Genomic DNA, 15,990 nt, shown 5'->3' on the forward strand with positions numbered 1-15,990 from the left:
GTTCGTTAACGTGAGTTATTTGCAAAAATAATAAAGGTGGGCTGTCTTTATTATTTTTACAAATAAATTTGTAAATACTGTATTTTCAGAGTATAAGACGCACTGGAGTATAAGACGCACCATGATTTTGAAAAGGTAATTCTTTTTTTAAAAAAAGGTTTTGCACTCTGCAGTCCTCCCAAATTCTCTGCACGCCTCCTTATTTTGCAAAATAAAAGGGGAGAATGCAGAGCTTTGGAAGGCTTGTAGAGGGCTCTTGGGGGCTGTGGGACAAAAACAGCCCATTTTTTGCTTTCTTTTGCCCTCCCCAGCCCCAGGAGCACTCTGGAAGCCTCCTAAAGGCTATACACAGCCATTTTTGCAAAGGGGGTGGGGTTTTAGGAGGCCAAAAAAGCTGTATTCAGTGTATAAGATGCACCCAGATTTTCACCCTCTTTTTTGAGGGAAAAAGGTGTGTCTTATACTTTGAAAAATGTAATAAATAAATAGATTTCCTCCACTTCGGAAGCCTTTTAGTTTCTTTAAGAAATGGGAATACACACCATGATAACTCCTTCCAGAGAAATAAATATGGCCCCAGCATTTCCACAAAGGCATTGATCAGATATTTGTTTGTCTTTGTAAAAAAAAATCTGAGTGAAATGGGATATGGTGTGAAACTATAACAGAACTGAAAGCAAGGATTATTTCAAGTAATTCTCCTTGACGCAGTAACAAAAGTATGTTTCCTGGAGATGATGAAATGTCAGGTAGTCAGAAAAGTTGTTTTAAGTTGTCCTCAAGAAATAAAAAGAATTTCTTTGGACAGATTTCCTCCGCGACACTTTACAGCTTAGACTTTGGTTGTAGGGCAGTTTATTATATCACTTATAAATAGCAATAATTTTGGGATTTTTGCAAATGTCGATACAGTACATCAGCACTCCAAGATGGATATCACAGTGTATCTACTCAGTCAACTATTAGATTATTAAGATAATTGAAGATGCCATAATTACCATTATCATCACTAAATTATAGAATTGGAAAGTGTGCTTCCTTCTCAGTGCATGGGAAGTCACTAACTGGAGGTCACTATGGTAGACATGGGGCTGTGATCATCTTCCAGATGTCCCAGCATCAAACTCCTTTGGCAGTGCAATTGGGATTTCTATGGTTCAAAAGGCATATGGTTTCTCTGCATTATTTTTGGCCAAAGAGGCAACTGGTCAACTTTGCTTAAATACTTTCAATGAATGAGAGTCCATCCACCCATAAATGGAGGAAGAAAGTTTTTAAATGAGCTTCTTTTTAAAAAAAATTACTACTTAGACGTAATTTGTTTCTCTGCATTTTTCACTTGTTTGTCTTAATCTTTGCTTCTGGGGAGATAAAGGACATCTTTGCCCAAAATCTGCCTTTTGTGATACCACATCTTGATCTTCCACCACATACACCAGGAACTCCCAAGATTCTTTTAATATAATTTATATCTAAATATATACCTTCTTTTAAATAAGTAGCAAGGCAATTCAGTGGAAGCTGCCAATGTCTGATGCCAAATGAATAAGAAGATGGAGCACGAACAAAATCCAGCATCTTTATTATATATTCATTCATAGACATCTGGATGTTGATATATACTTAGGTACCATGACAGACCAAACAGCTTAAGTTCGTATTTAAGGGAAAGTTAAAAAAAAACTATACAGAACTAATGACCTTGTAATTTGGAGGGAGGGAGGGAGGGAGGGAGGGAGGGAGGGAGAGAGAGAGAGAGAGAGAGAGAGAGAGAGAGAGAGAGAGAGAGAGAGAGAGAGAGAGAGAGCTCTGTGTGTGTTTGTGTGTGTGTGTGTGCAGTGTCCCATAAACATCCTTTGGAGGGAGCTACCCTCCAGGGCTATGCTACAGATGGAAACAAATCACAAAGCAAAAATGTACAAAAAAAACCCCTAGCAGGCACAAAAAGAAACCCAGAAACTAAACAGCAAATTGTTATTTGAAAACACAAGAGCCTACATATTTATTTGCTTGTTCCTTTTTTTTCTTTTTTCTTTGTCTCTCTTTGTACATGCCACATATTGGGTTTCTCTTGACTGAAATGAGAGTTTTATTATGTTCGATCCCCTGGAATATAGCAGACAAGAGACAGAGTGCATATGGCAGAAGTGATAATATATATATATATATACAGTAGATACAAAACTTTGAGACATGAAACTAATAGACTATTGTACAAATAGAATTCTTTTGTTTGTGTTCCTGCTATTGCAAAGAGATTACAGGTAGTCCTCGACTTACAATCATAATTGAGTCCAAAACGTCTGTTGCTAAGTGAGAGACTTGTTAAGTGAGTTTTGCCCCATTTTATGACCTTGTTTGCAACAATTGTTAAATGAATCACTGCAGTTGTTAAATTAGTAACACAGTTGTTTTAAGTGAATTGACTCTGCCTGTCAGAAGATCGCAACATGATCTAGGAACACTGCAACCATAATAAATATGAGCCAGTTGCCAAATGTCCAGATTTTGATATGTGACCATTGGGATGCAACAACACACATTGTAAGTGTGAAAAATGGTCATAAGATACCTTTTTCAGTCCTGATGTAACTTCGAACAGTCACTAAATGAATTGTTATAAGTCAAGGACTACCTGTAATTCATTAAACAACTCAGGAACATAGGAGACTATGTTCTGCCCGCCTTCTGCATTGACTCAGATCATGGATCACAGAGAAGTGATGTGAGAATTTTCCTGATTACCATCAGTCTTGATGAAGCTTCCAACAAAACAATCCAAGCTGATTCATGAAATACTCTTTCCAAACTCTGACAAAACACAGTTATTAGAGTTGGAGTAAATATTGAGCCCTCATGGTTTACCTGTTTCGATTAGCTGGCCTGGCACATTCTTAGTTTTTACCTCCCGGTGGATATATTTTAATGGGTAATTCTGGGTAATATTTTAACTCCTGGGTTATTAGAGCTTTTAATGTACTATATTTATTATTCTATATACAGTCTTGCAACCTCCTCCACCTACGTATTTAATTATTTAACTGTTTTATGTATGTATTTTATAACGCATTTTAGTGACTGTACACCGCCCCGAGTCCCTTTCGGGAGAGGGGGCGGTCTATAAATACGAATAATAAATAAATAAATAAATAAATAAATAAATATCAGAGGTGGAATTCACTTACCTTACCTACCGGTTCACAAATGTGAGTGCGCTCGCACATGCGCTTCATTTGCACACCTTCTGCGCATGCACAGTGCTCACCCATTACGTCGGGGTGGATGGGCGGAGCCTCCCGCAGCCGCCACTACTGGTTCGCCTGAACCGGAGAGAACCAGCTGAATACCACCTCTAGTTCATATCTGTAGCTTCCATGAACACATTTAACCAATTTGTAGAGGAAACGCGAAAGAAAATGTCAGCATATGATATCCTAGAAATTATTGTATTTGAGGACATTGTAAGAACTCCTGTATTGCCGTAGGACATTGGGACACTTTCCATTTATAGACTGAAGTTGAAGAACAGACTTTTCCCCACCATCTCCAGCTACCAATGAATTCTCACCAGGCCATATGTCTCAATTTATTGCTGACCATGTTGCCTGTCAATGAACCATTATGCCTTACTAAAAATTTATTTGGTTCCAAGCATCCAAGAGGAATTTATAAGCAAGGACTTTCAGCAACCTAAAATAAATATTCACTGGGACATCACAACACATCTTGCCATACTGTGCATGGGCCTTAAATGGTAGCTGCGTTTATAGCAAATTATACTCATTGATGCATCAGCCTTTTTTGAGTTAAGGCACTACTTATTTCTGAAACTGTTGATTAAGCTCCTTTCTATGCACTGCCTATGCTTAACATGAATCACTTCAATGCAGGGTATGCTGAAAGTCTGTCACAAACAGTCTGGAAATAAAAGATTGAAGTTATGGTTTATTTTTTCCTGCATCTCATTAAAAACTGTATCAGATTTGTTTTTTAAAAATAATGCATAAATACATATTTTGTCTGATTCACTTATATATCCAATTCAAATAACAGCGCATTATAAAACCAAAGGGCTGCATTATTCACCTACTTTTAAGTAATTTATTGCTTTACTTTTATTTATTTTTTAATAAGTCACAGCTGGCAGTAACCTAATAACCCATAAACATCTTCCCACCCCACCCTCCTCCAGCAAGAAGCAACCAGAGCTGCTCTAAGTAACTTATCCAATATTTCTCATTTTTAATTCTATGAATGCTGCTGCTTCTTACACATAGATTGTCGGAGAGCCGGAAAGAATATTTCTCGCTGCTTAATTAACAGCTCAAACCCATGCATATTTATTCAGAAGTATGTTCCACTCAATCCAAATAAGTGTGCATTGATTTTTTTTTTAACAACAAGAATCTCCCCGAGTCTTTCATGGAGGACCTCTTTCCTTTTCGTGCAAAGAAGGCAATTTGGAATGAGTGATGAAAAAAGATGGAAAATGGAAGTAGGCCAGGGATGCTATTCAGCAGGTTCTGACTAGTTCTGGAGAACCGGTAGCGGAAATTTTGAGTAGTTTGGAGAACCAGTAAATACCACTTCTGACTGGTCCCATCCCCATCTATTCTCTGCCTCCTGAGTCCCAGCTGATCGGGAAGAAATGGGGATTTTGCAGTAGCCTTCCCCTGCAGTGGGGAGGGAATGGAAATTTTACAGTATCCTTCCCTTGCCACGCCCACCAAGCCATGCCAAACCACGCTCACATACCTGGTAGCAAAAATTAAAATCCCACCACTGAAGTAGCCGCACCATATTCGGTGTGATTCGGATGGTTCCAATCCTGTCAGACATTCGCAAGGCCTTGAAATAGAGCACTTTTCTCCAAAAGAGATTGAATTCAATTCTCTTCTGTCTCCAAATGAGTTCAAACAATATATGTTGACTTTCAGACTGCACAAGGTCTGTGATTGTTATTAACTTTATAGGAGTTTAATTTTGAAAACTAATCATGAAGTTTGAATGTGTTCAAAATTCACCCAGAGAAGAAACAAGAGGGGGGAGGGGGGAGGGGGAGGAAGAAAACAAAGGGGCATTCTAAATGCTTTTTGAATAGTTTTTCTTCCTTTTTTTCTTTTCCCAATTTTTTTCATTACAATATCAAAATCTAACCACCAAAGGGGGGAAAAATAAATGCATGCAAAATACTAGTTGTAGTTTTATGTGACTAGTAAGATTATATTACAGGTGGTCCTTGTTTAATGACCACTCACTCAATGAGTGTTCATACTTAACTGAATAAGTGGTAAGTGCAACCAGTCCTTGTACTAACAGCATTTGTGTGATTGTGACTGGTGATCTTCCATGCTGGCGTCCAACAAGCAAAGTCAATGGGCAAGCCACAATAACCCATGTGGTCCTTGCTTAACAAGGAATATGAGCTGTGGTGGTGCAGTGGTTAGAATGCAGTATTGCAGTATAACTTTGCCCACAGTCGGGAGTTTGATCCTGATCGGCTCAAGATTGACTCAGTCTTCCATCCTTCCCAGGTTGGTAAAATGAAGGCCCAATTGCTGACTCTGTAAACTGCTTAGAGCAGCCTGTAAAGCACTATGGAGCGGTATGTAAGTCTAAGTGATGTTTCTATAGTTGTGACTGTACAGTTCAGTAGCCCCAAATTCTATTTGGGTTTGACAGCATTGATTTAGACTGTCAGATTTGTAGCAAGAAACAATCAACATGTAAAACTCTGAATGTTTCTGAAATCTGTTCTTGTATAAATACGGTTACTGGCAAGTTTAAACTTATATTGGGGTGGCAACCTGTTGCCAGTAGTGTCAGCTGGACGAGTGTCTTATGGCCCTCGGTGTAATTTCAAAAGCAATTAATTTAGCAAGGACAATTTGCTTCATCTGATTGGCTCAAGGAACTAGGAATGGGAGGCTCATTATTGCATTACTTCTCCTTCTTCCAAGCCGTATCCAGTTGGCAATAGGAAGGAGGGAGATCTGATGGAATTCCAGATCCACCAGGAAGATCACTTTTGTGTGAGACCCTTCTAGGCTCTGTTCTTTCCTCACTTCAGCGTCTACATGAAGCTGCTGGGTGAGGTCGTGCTGATGATACTCAGTTGTACATCTCCACTCTGCTGACCAACTGATGTTTTTGATGTTACTTCATGGTCTCAGGAGACTGTGGGGGTTTCAATAGGAAAGAACAAGCAAGATGAAGTGAGTTTGGGTTTTAGCCCCCATAATCCAAGGATTTTCCATTCTTGCTTCTCAGTGGGACTGCCCAAACTGATCAGGACAAGTGCACAATTTGGAAGTCCTCCTGTTTGAGGAACAGGTAATAGCTGTGACCAGGAAGGCACATGCAGAGATCCATCTTGTGTGCCAGTTATGCTTTTCCTGATTTGGGAGGCACTATTCAAAGTCGTTCATTTCTTGGTCACCTCTTGAATGGATTGCTGTAATATGTTGAATGTTAAGGCTGCCTTGAAGAACACCCAGAGGCTGCAAATGATTCAGGATGAGGCAGCATAGATAGGTGCACCTCAGCATACCTCTATTACACCAGTGCTCCATGAGCAGCACTGACTCCCAATAAGCTTCCCAGTGCAATTCAAGATGCTTCTTGGCATGAAACAGGTTATTGGCAGAAATGTCTTTTTTTTCTGTCTTGTTTACCCTGCTAAATCTGGCAGGATGAGCGTACTTTGGATCACATCAATTAAACAGTTCCGTATGGTAGGATCCAGGAAGTGTGGCTTCTTTGTCACAGTGCTTGCTGTTTAAAACACCATATTCCACCAAGATTTGCTTGGCCCTGATCCTGTTGGCATTTCAGAAATCTTTGGAGACCAAGATGTTCCCTCAGTCATGGGGTCTGAAGGTTGGCAAAGCCTGTCAATGTAATTTCGTACTCTGATTGCTGGTGTGTGGCTTCAGTTTTGCAAAAATCAGAAACACTTCAGACCCAGGGGAAGTCAAGTCAGCAACTCTTTGGCAGGTAGATGTAATCCCATTATGTCTCTACCAACACAACACATTTGACCAGGTCAGTTAAATTTTAGCAGTTGTATTCACACAATATGTTTAGTTTAGTTAATCGTAGCCTCAATGGCTTAGCAGGCTGTATAAACGTAGCCCCAGACCATATGTGTTATTTTGTGATTCAATATATTCTGCAAAACCCCAAAGGGTTAATTCAGTAGCCTAGTTAAGTGTGCTCCTCAAACTAAGCCTAAGGCTATAGATGTTCTCAACCTACATGAACCTTCAGTTGGGTTTAACGCTCTGTTGAGACATCTTTCTATAGCTGCCTTAGAAGGAGAGCTCTTTAGCCTGCAGGGCTCACTTGTTCAAGATCTCATTCTTCTCTGGCTCACATTATGCGAATTGCTTCTTATTAGGATTCTATTATCTGTCCAATCAGAAGCTAGTGCTGTGCCAAGCATTATTTCAGATACATGCCATGGAAAGCAGTTCCTCTGCAGGCAGTCTCAGGTTGTGGGATTCAGCCACAAAGAAGGCATATGGCGATGAAAAGGTGATTGGGGTGGTGGGGCCAAAAATCTGGCCACCTTGATTCAGAACATGGAGCTCACAGTGATATGAGCATTTTCTTGATCATCTTCAACATCCAAAGCCTTCTGCTGGGAACATTTTCCTAGGCTGTGGTGGGATGCATCAGAGCGGGAAGAAGCAGTGTAGAGACATGAACACAAACAGAACCTGGGAAACCTATGAAGCAGCTATTTTGAAACTTAGATAGAATGAGGCCAAGCATTTCAAGAAAATGTGCCGGTGAACTTTGATAGACTATTCTATTGTTGTACAGATCCTGGTATCAGAATTTCATTTTTATGTTTAGATTAAAACGAAATTCTGATACCAGGATCTGTACAACAATAGAATAGTCTATCAAAGTTCAATGGCTTTATGGCCATCATTTTGTCGGTTTTGTGGCCATGGAAAACAGTTCCCATCCATTTTTCCTATTGTTTCTTTTATGTCCAGAATAGTGATATCATGTTCCCCACTGTCTTCTTTCTCCCATATTCCTTTAAAAAGCCTGTCCTCATCGTAGATGTAACTCAATACAGAGCCATTGATTCTAAGTCTCTCATTCTGGTTACCCAGTCAGTTACACGCCCCCCTTTACTGAAATGCTTTAACCGATTGTCAATAAGAGGTGGAACCTTCTCAAAACATTTTCCTGAAATTAAGGTGGATTATATCCCCACCCCACAGGTTTTGGGATAACCCAGGGTTTGGCAACCTGTGGCTCTGGAGCTTCATGTGGTTCTTTCATCCCTCTGCTGCGGCTCCCTGTCAGCAGTTGGCTCCACAATTGATAGGGCTTTCAGTTAGGAGACGTAGAGGAAAAAGAATGCTGCGCTAGGAGGAGACTCCATGGTGGGGAAACCTGATTTCCGGTCAGCTCCAGAACTGAATGTGGGGCTTCCGGTTATGTCCTTTGTGGCTCTCTGAGTGTTTAAGGTTGCCAACGCCTGAGTTAACCAAACTAAATGATTATTTTGTGTTTTTTTAATAATAATTTTATATTCCATGGTTACCATGATACCATTCATTTTCGACTCACTAGAGTCTTTTGTGTCGCTCTATAAAAAGGCTTCAGTGTTGTAGCCTTTGGTTAATGAACTAGTCCTCATGTGGTAGTCATGATTTGATTTTGCACATGATGTTCTTTCAGGGAAAGAGCATAGAGACATTAAAGATGAGGAACAGACATCATCTTCCCTATTTTTTTTTTCTTTACAGCACTGGGTCATTTAAAAGGAAAAATAATGAATTCATATATTCGTTTTAAGATAGGCAATGTTACCACAAAGGCCTTCACACCCAGCTCTTGACCCAATCTTCTATGTGTTATAACTTGTCCTTATGAGCCATGTTACACTCAAAATTCCTTTCCCTTCCTCCCTGACCTTGTCACATAGCCAAATCTGATAGCTATTTGACAATATCCCTGGCTGCCAGGAAAAACACAAGGCTTATTTTTTAAAAAAGAAGCAAACAAGTTGATGCAACTGCCAGTCAAGGCCAAAAACAGCAGCATACTTATTCAAAAAAATAAATAAATAAGGCAGCAGAATTGAGTGCTTAGGAACACTACCATTAACACAGCAAGAGTTCTTTGCCTTGGTACACACCCTTCATGAAAAAGAGAACTTTCAGGAAGCAGAACTCCTCTCCTACTTTCAGTAGAAAGTGTGTGTGTGTGTGTGTTTGTTTGTTTGTGTGTGTGTAAGTATGTGTGTATAATGTGTCTGTGTATAATGTGTGTGTGTGTGTGTGTGTGTGTGTGTGTTGTATTTGTGCTGATAAATAAATAAAGGGAGACTAGTATAGATCTATTTTAAGCTATTTAGCTCTCATCAGCTAGCCATACCCTTACTGGGATTTGAACCTGGGCTGTGTTACATATTAGGCAGATTTATTAGCCACTAAGCCACAGGCTCTCCTCCTTATCAGCTGAGCCAGGGAAATAGGTGTGTATGTATAGGTATGTATGTTGTAACACAAATACATATATGTATGTATGTATGTATGTATGTATTTATGTATATGTATGTATATGTGTATACACACACACACACGCTATATGTGTGTGTTGGGAGGATGAAATTCAATTTATTTTACTATGGGTTCTGTGGGCGTGGCTTGGTGGCATGGCAGGGGAAGGATACTGCAAAATCCCCATTCCCTCCCCACTCCTGGGGGAAGGATATTGAAAAATCTTCATTCCCATCCCACTCTGGTGCCAGCCAGAGGTGGTATTTGCCAGTTCTCTGAACTACTCCAAATTTCCGCTACCGCTTCTCCATAACCTGTCAGAATACACACACACACACACACACAATATACACATACACACTCACACACATATACACGCAGCAACAACCAAAATCAATATGATTACTAAAAACATATCCTTGGAAACTGTCAACCTCAACTCCAGCTCAAAAGATCATGGATAGCATGGAAACATAGCATGGAATTCAGAAGATGAAGTTGGTCTGTGATAGTCTGGATGTTTGCCAAATAGCTGAATATCTACAAAGCAAACTCCCAGCCTTAACATTTGACAACTTCTCTGCTCAACTTTCTGATTAAACAGTTGGAGCTTGCAAGTAAATCTCATCTTACTTTTCTCTTCATCAAGACTTTATGCTTTTCTTTTTTCCAGATTGGTCTTCAGTTTTCTCAGTGCAACATTTGCTTCTCAAGGCAGTGAACTGAACAAAAATCCCTTCTGCCAGGGGGGAAAAACATTCTTGGCAGAGTTATTGCTCAAGAAGATTCTACATATGATTTTGGTGAGTGGGTGGATAAGGAAATGAACTGAAATAGCTTATTTGTCTGGATCTTAAAGCCTGATCAGAATTTCTACGTTATATTGTTCCCCACAGTTATCTTCTTTTGAAGCCACTCAAAAGGATAAAATATGTGAGCAATTGTAGTTGCATTTTTCAAGATATCTATTGTGGGGGAGAGACACTGGAAAGCAAGTATCCTATTTGCCTTCTATCATGTTTCAATATATATTTCAATTATATAATCTAATTGAAATATTTTAATTGAGTAAGTCACCTATTTACTCAGTACTTAATTAATAATGTATTAATTACTCAGTTATATATAGTTGTTATTTCTCAAATTATAATATAATAATAATAATAAGTTTGAATTTATTAGCCGCTCCCTTTCCAAGTAGGACTCGGGGCGGCGTACAATGGGGCATATAAAACACAGAAAATATATAAAACACATAGGCGTACATACAGAACATACATACAGATACACAAACACGGACTCGGAGGAGGTAAACAATTTACATCATATAGACAGTTAAAAGACCCGCATTAAAATACCCCAATTGTAAAAACCCGATATAAAATTAAGATTTAACGTTTAAAATACAATTTAAAAACAGTTAGCCCATACATACTTTGTTATATATGTGCATACAGGATTGTAACTTTGTTGCTTGCATCCTTACAATTTATATTGATATTGATTGTTTCCTGACTGCTCATTTGTACCCTAGGACTATCATTAAGTATTGTACCTTATGATTCTTGATGAATGTATCTTTTCACATCTTTTTATGTACACTGAGAGCATATGCACCAAAGACAAATTTCTTGTGTGTCCAATCACACTTGGCCAATAAAGAATTCTATTCTATTCTATTCTACTATCAAAGAAAAAGCAGAAGAAAGAAGGGCTGGCAAATTGAATCATCACTAAATTTCCTGTGTGTCCAATCACACCTGGCCAATAAAGAATTCTATTCTATTCTATTCTATTATCAAAGAAAAAGCAGAAGAAAGAAGGGCTGAAAAAATGAATCATCCCTAAATTAATCTAATCACCTTAACTTCAGACCTGCACTGAAGAATTAAACACCCAGTGGATGGGCATTGTTGCAATGTTAGCCTCTCAGCACTAACAAACAGGTGTTAGTAGGCTAAAAAGGTTTGGCTCCAGACAGCATGTCAGGTGGGACTGGATTCAGCTTCCTTCCTCACTGGGAAACAGGTGAGGGCTTTCAGAGTACTTAATTCCACCTCTATTGCTCAACTGTTGCCAAGTATAAGATCTGACACTAAAAAAATAAACACATCTAAACTTCAATAAACAAAATCTATCATTCCCTCTTAAATATTTTCCTGTAAACAGTTACGGTAACTTCCTGCAATAGTAAAAACCACCATAAATAAACATTTGCATTTAATTTGTAGCTCCATTGGTGAACCTTCCTGAGGCTGATGATTGAAGCTGCTGGTTACAAGGGGGGAGTCAGAGAGACAAAGAGAACTAGGTAGTGGCCCTTTAATTCCATTTCATTTGAACTTCCCTGAAGTTGGTGATTGGAACTGTTTTCTACAAGGGGGGAGTCAGAGAGACAAAGAGGACTAGGTAGTATATCTATAAACCAAAATAGCAATAATACATTCTGGATTAGTGCACTTGAGATTGTGATTTCATTTTATTTCAAAATGACCGGCTTAGTTCAATGTAATAGCTGTTTTGCACCAGTCTTTCACAGTACTCTTCAAATTTGGATACTGTCTCCTTTGTTAACAAATTACTAGTCTACATAGACAGATTACCTATCTAGAATCTCTAATCTGAAGCAGAAATTAGGTGCCCAATTCAGCCATTCCACACTATGGAGATGTCACGCTATCAGCCCCCTCTACCGCAAAGATCCTGCAGGAGAAGAGCAGTCTAGACAACAGTGGGATCTGGCAGGGTAAGAGCTGTGAACCATAAACACAAAGCTTTTGCTGTGACCCAGCATAACAGATATAGCGCCCTTACTGACCTTAATGGGGACACTAAAGAGACAGGTCAAGGTATTTGTGATAATGATAACTCAAACAAGCAGGGGATCGTGGTCCAAAATGAAGAACTTTCTTTGGAAAGGTGAAATGGGGACCCAGGTATCACACATCAGTCGCACAAGAAGATCAAGGTATGTAAAAAGAGAAGTCACCTTCTAGTTCGTGATTCAATCATAAGGGATGTAAATTTAGGAAAGGATATGGAGGTTTTAAAAGAGGTCAGGTGTCTGCGAAGTGCTACTGCCAGCAGAGACAAGAGGCGTATTCTTAAGATAGTCAAGAATGCAAGTAAGGACTGTGACGTTGATGCTATTATACATCTTGGCACAAATGATCTGTCCCAAAAAGATGTACTTTCTGTGAAGAATGATTTCCAGAGCTTGGGGTATGAACTTAGTAGTGTAGGTTCAAGGGGGGGGGGGTTACTGCCAGTTCTAACCTCTTCTATAGAAGAGGTTCCACAAATCTACCGTGCCGTTTAGAACCAGTTTTAGCTCCCTGCCCCCGCCTGTCCACACCATGCTTACCCCGCCCACCACTCACTGATTGGCTGGCTCACCAATCGCCCCACCCGCCTCTAAGAGTCCTATCTAAGCCTTAAAGTCTTAAAACCGTCAACTTTGAACATCCCTGGAGTTTTTTCCTAAAGGGTTAGGGGTGCAAAGGTCTTGTAACTTGACAGCTTTAAGACTTGCGTGATTCAAATGCCAGAGTTTCTGAGCCAACATTTTGGTTGCTAAGCAAGAGCATAAATGTGTTTCACCACATTTTACAAGTTGGCCATGCCCACCCAGTCACATGACTGCCAAGCCACTCCCACTCAGTCACATGGCTGGCAAGCCACTCCTACCCAGTCACATGGCTGGCAAGCCACTCCCACAAAGCAGGCCACACCTACAGAAGAGGTTCTAAAAGTTTTTGAAACCCACCACTGTGTAAGTTGTAGGCTTATCTTTTCAAAGGTTTTACCAGTATATAAGGAACAAAAAGGGGAGGGGCAGCGTGTAGCAGAGTTTAATGTGTGGTTAAAGGAGTGTAAAAGGGAAGGCTTTGGTTTTATTAGTCATGATGCAGCTGGTCCAATGAAACACTATACAAAAGAGATGGTTTGCATCCATCCAAGAAAGGGACTGAGTTACTTGGCATTAAATTCACAGATTTTCTGGATAATCATTTAAACTGAATAGCGTGGGCAGAGAATTAATTGTTACAGAACATTTCTGTTCCCAGCAATCTAAAACTCATAAGGTTATCAGTGCATGTAACATAGATGTTTGTGCGGGTAAGATTATCACTCCCGCTGTCAAGCAAAATCAAGCATTTAATAGTGAGTGCCATACCATGTGCATGAATCATACAAGTGGCAAGAAAATAGGGGCAGTCAGGCATAACACAGGTTATGTAGACAGTAAACACAAGGTCAATCAAAATGGACTCAAATGTCTATACACCAATGCACAGAGTATGAGGAATAAACGGTGAATTAGAAATTCAAGTAAATGAGGGCAGATACAATAATGATGCCATTACAGAAACTTGGTGGGATGAAACCCACAAATGGAGCATACAGCTAGAAGGATTTAAATTATTTAAAAGAAGTAGACCAAATAAAAGAGGAGGTGGAGTTGCACTATATATAAGAAATAACTACATCTCCACAGAAATAGAGCACAACAATGATGAGAACTATCTTGAATGCATTTGGGTCAATATTAAAGGTTGAGGGGGGAATGACATTGCCATAGGTCTATACTACAGGCCACCCAACCAAGCAGAGGAAGTAGATGAACTTTTTGCTAGTCAGCTAACTAAGGTATGTAGGAAACCCACCACAACAGTAATGGGGGATTTTAACTACCCTGACATCAACTGGGAAACAAACTCTGCACCAAGTGGAAGAACCAACAGGTTCCTAACGAACCTAGCAGATAACTTTGTTTCCCAAAAAGTAGAGAAGGGAACAAGGGGATTGGCCATATTAGACTTAATTCTCACTAACAGAGAGGAAATGATAGAAGGTGTTGAAACAATAGGAACCGTGGGGGCAAGTGACCATGCAATATTGGACTTCAACATTATGCAAACACAAGTAGTAGAACAAAGTCAAACTAGAGTCTTGGATTTTAAGAGAGCTAATTTCAATAAACTTAGAGAGAGCTTGGGAAGAATTTCATGGATGAGAATCCTCAAAGGAAAACAACTCAAGAAGTTTGGGAAATTTTAAAAAATGAGATTACAAAAGCTCAGTCTAGCACAATACCAATGAAGAAGAAAAATAACTGCTCCCAAAAGAAACCAGCATGGCTGTATAAAGAACTCTCTGACAAATTGAAAGCAAAAAAGTTAAGTATAAAAAGTGGAAAGAGGGGGATATAACTAAGGCAGAATATCAGCAAATAGCCCGAGCCTGTAAAGATGAAGTGAGGAAAGCTAAGGCTCACAACGAAGAAAGGCTTGCCACAAAAGTAAAAAAATAGCAAAAAAAAGCTTCTTCCAATATGTTAAAAACAAGAAAAATGTTAAGGAAACAATTGGTCCATTGCTGGGAGAAAGTGGCAAGAAGGTGACAAGCAACAGGGAAAAAGCAGAACTATTTAACTCATGTTTTGCATCTGTCTTTACACAAAGGGATAAAACAGTCCAACCTATCAAAAAAAAGCACCACAAAAATAAGATTAGGAACACAAATTGAAATAGGGAAGAAAATGGTAAGTGAGCACCTACCTACCCTAGACAAGTTCAAATCACCAGGACCGAACGGATTACACCCCAGGGTTCTGAAGGAACTGGCAGATGAGATCTCAGAACCACTGAACTATATCTTTCAGAGATCCTGGAGCACCAGGGAACTGCCAGAGGACTAGAAAAGAACTGATGTGATTCCCATCTTCAAAAAAGGAAAAAAATAGATCCAGGAAACTACAGACCTATCAGCCTGACTTCAATAGCAGGAAAGATTCTGGAAAAGATAATCAAGCAATGAATTAGCGAACACCTAGAAGTAAACAAAGTAATAGCCAAAAGCCAACTTGAGTTTGTCAAAAAAAGATCATGCCAGACTAATCTTATTGCATTCTTTGACAAAATGACAAAATTAGTGGACCAGAGGAATGCCGTCGATATAGTTTACTTGAACTTCAGTAAGGCATTTGATAAGGTAGACCATAACCTACTACTAGATAAATAGAAGAATGTGGGTTGAACAGCATCACCACCAGATGGATTGGTAACTGACTGACCAACCACACTCAACGTGTAGTCCTCAATGGAACTGCATCTACATGGAGGGAAGTGTGCAGTGGAGTACTCCAAGGCTCTGTTTTACATTTAGGCAAGAAAAATGAAATGCACAGGTACAGTATAGGTGGTACCTTGCTCAATAGTAGTAACTGTAAGAGGGATCTTGGAGTCCTAGTGGACAACCATTTAAATATGAGCCAGCAGTGTGCAGCAGCTGCCAAAAAAGCCAACACAATTCTAGGCTACATAAACAGAAGGATAAAATCAAGATCAAGTGAAGTGTTAATATCACTTTATAATGCCTTGTTAAGGCCACACTTGGAATACTGCATTCAGTTTTGGTCGCCACAATGTAGAAAAATGTGGAGACTCTAGAAAGAGTGCAG

Source organism: Natrix helvetica (assembly GCF_964273705.1).
Source record: "Natrix helvetica genome assembly, chromosome: 2".
NCBI classification, from domain to species: domain Eukaryota; kingdom Metazoa; phylum Chordata; class Lepidosauria; order Squamata; family Natricidae; genus Natrix; species Natrix helvetica.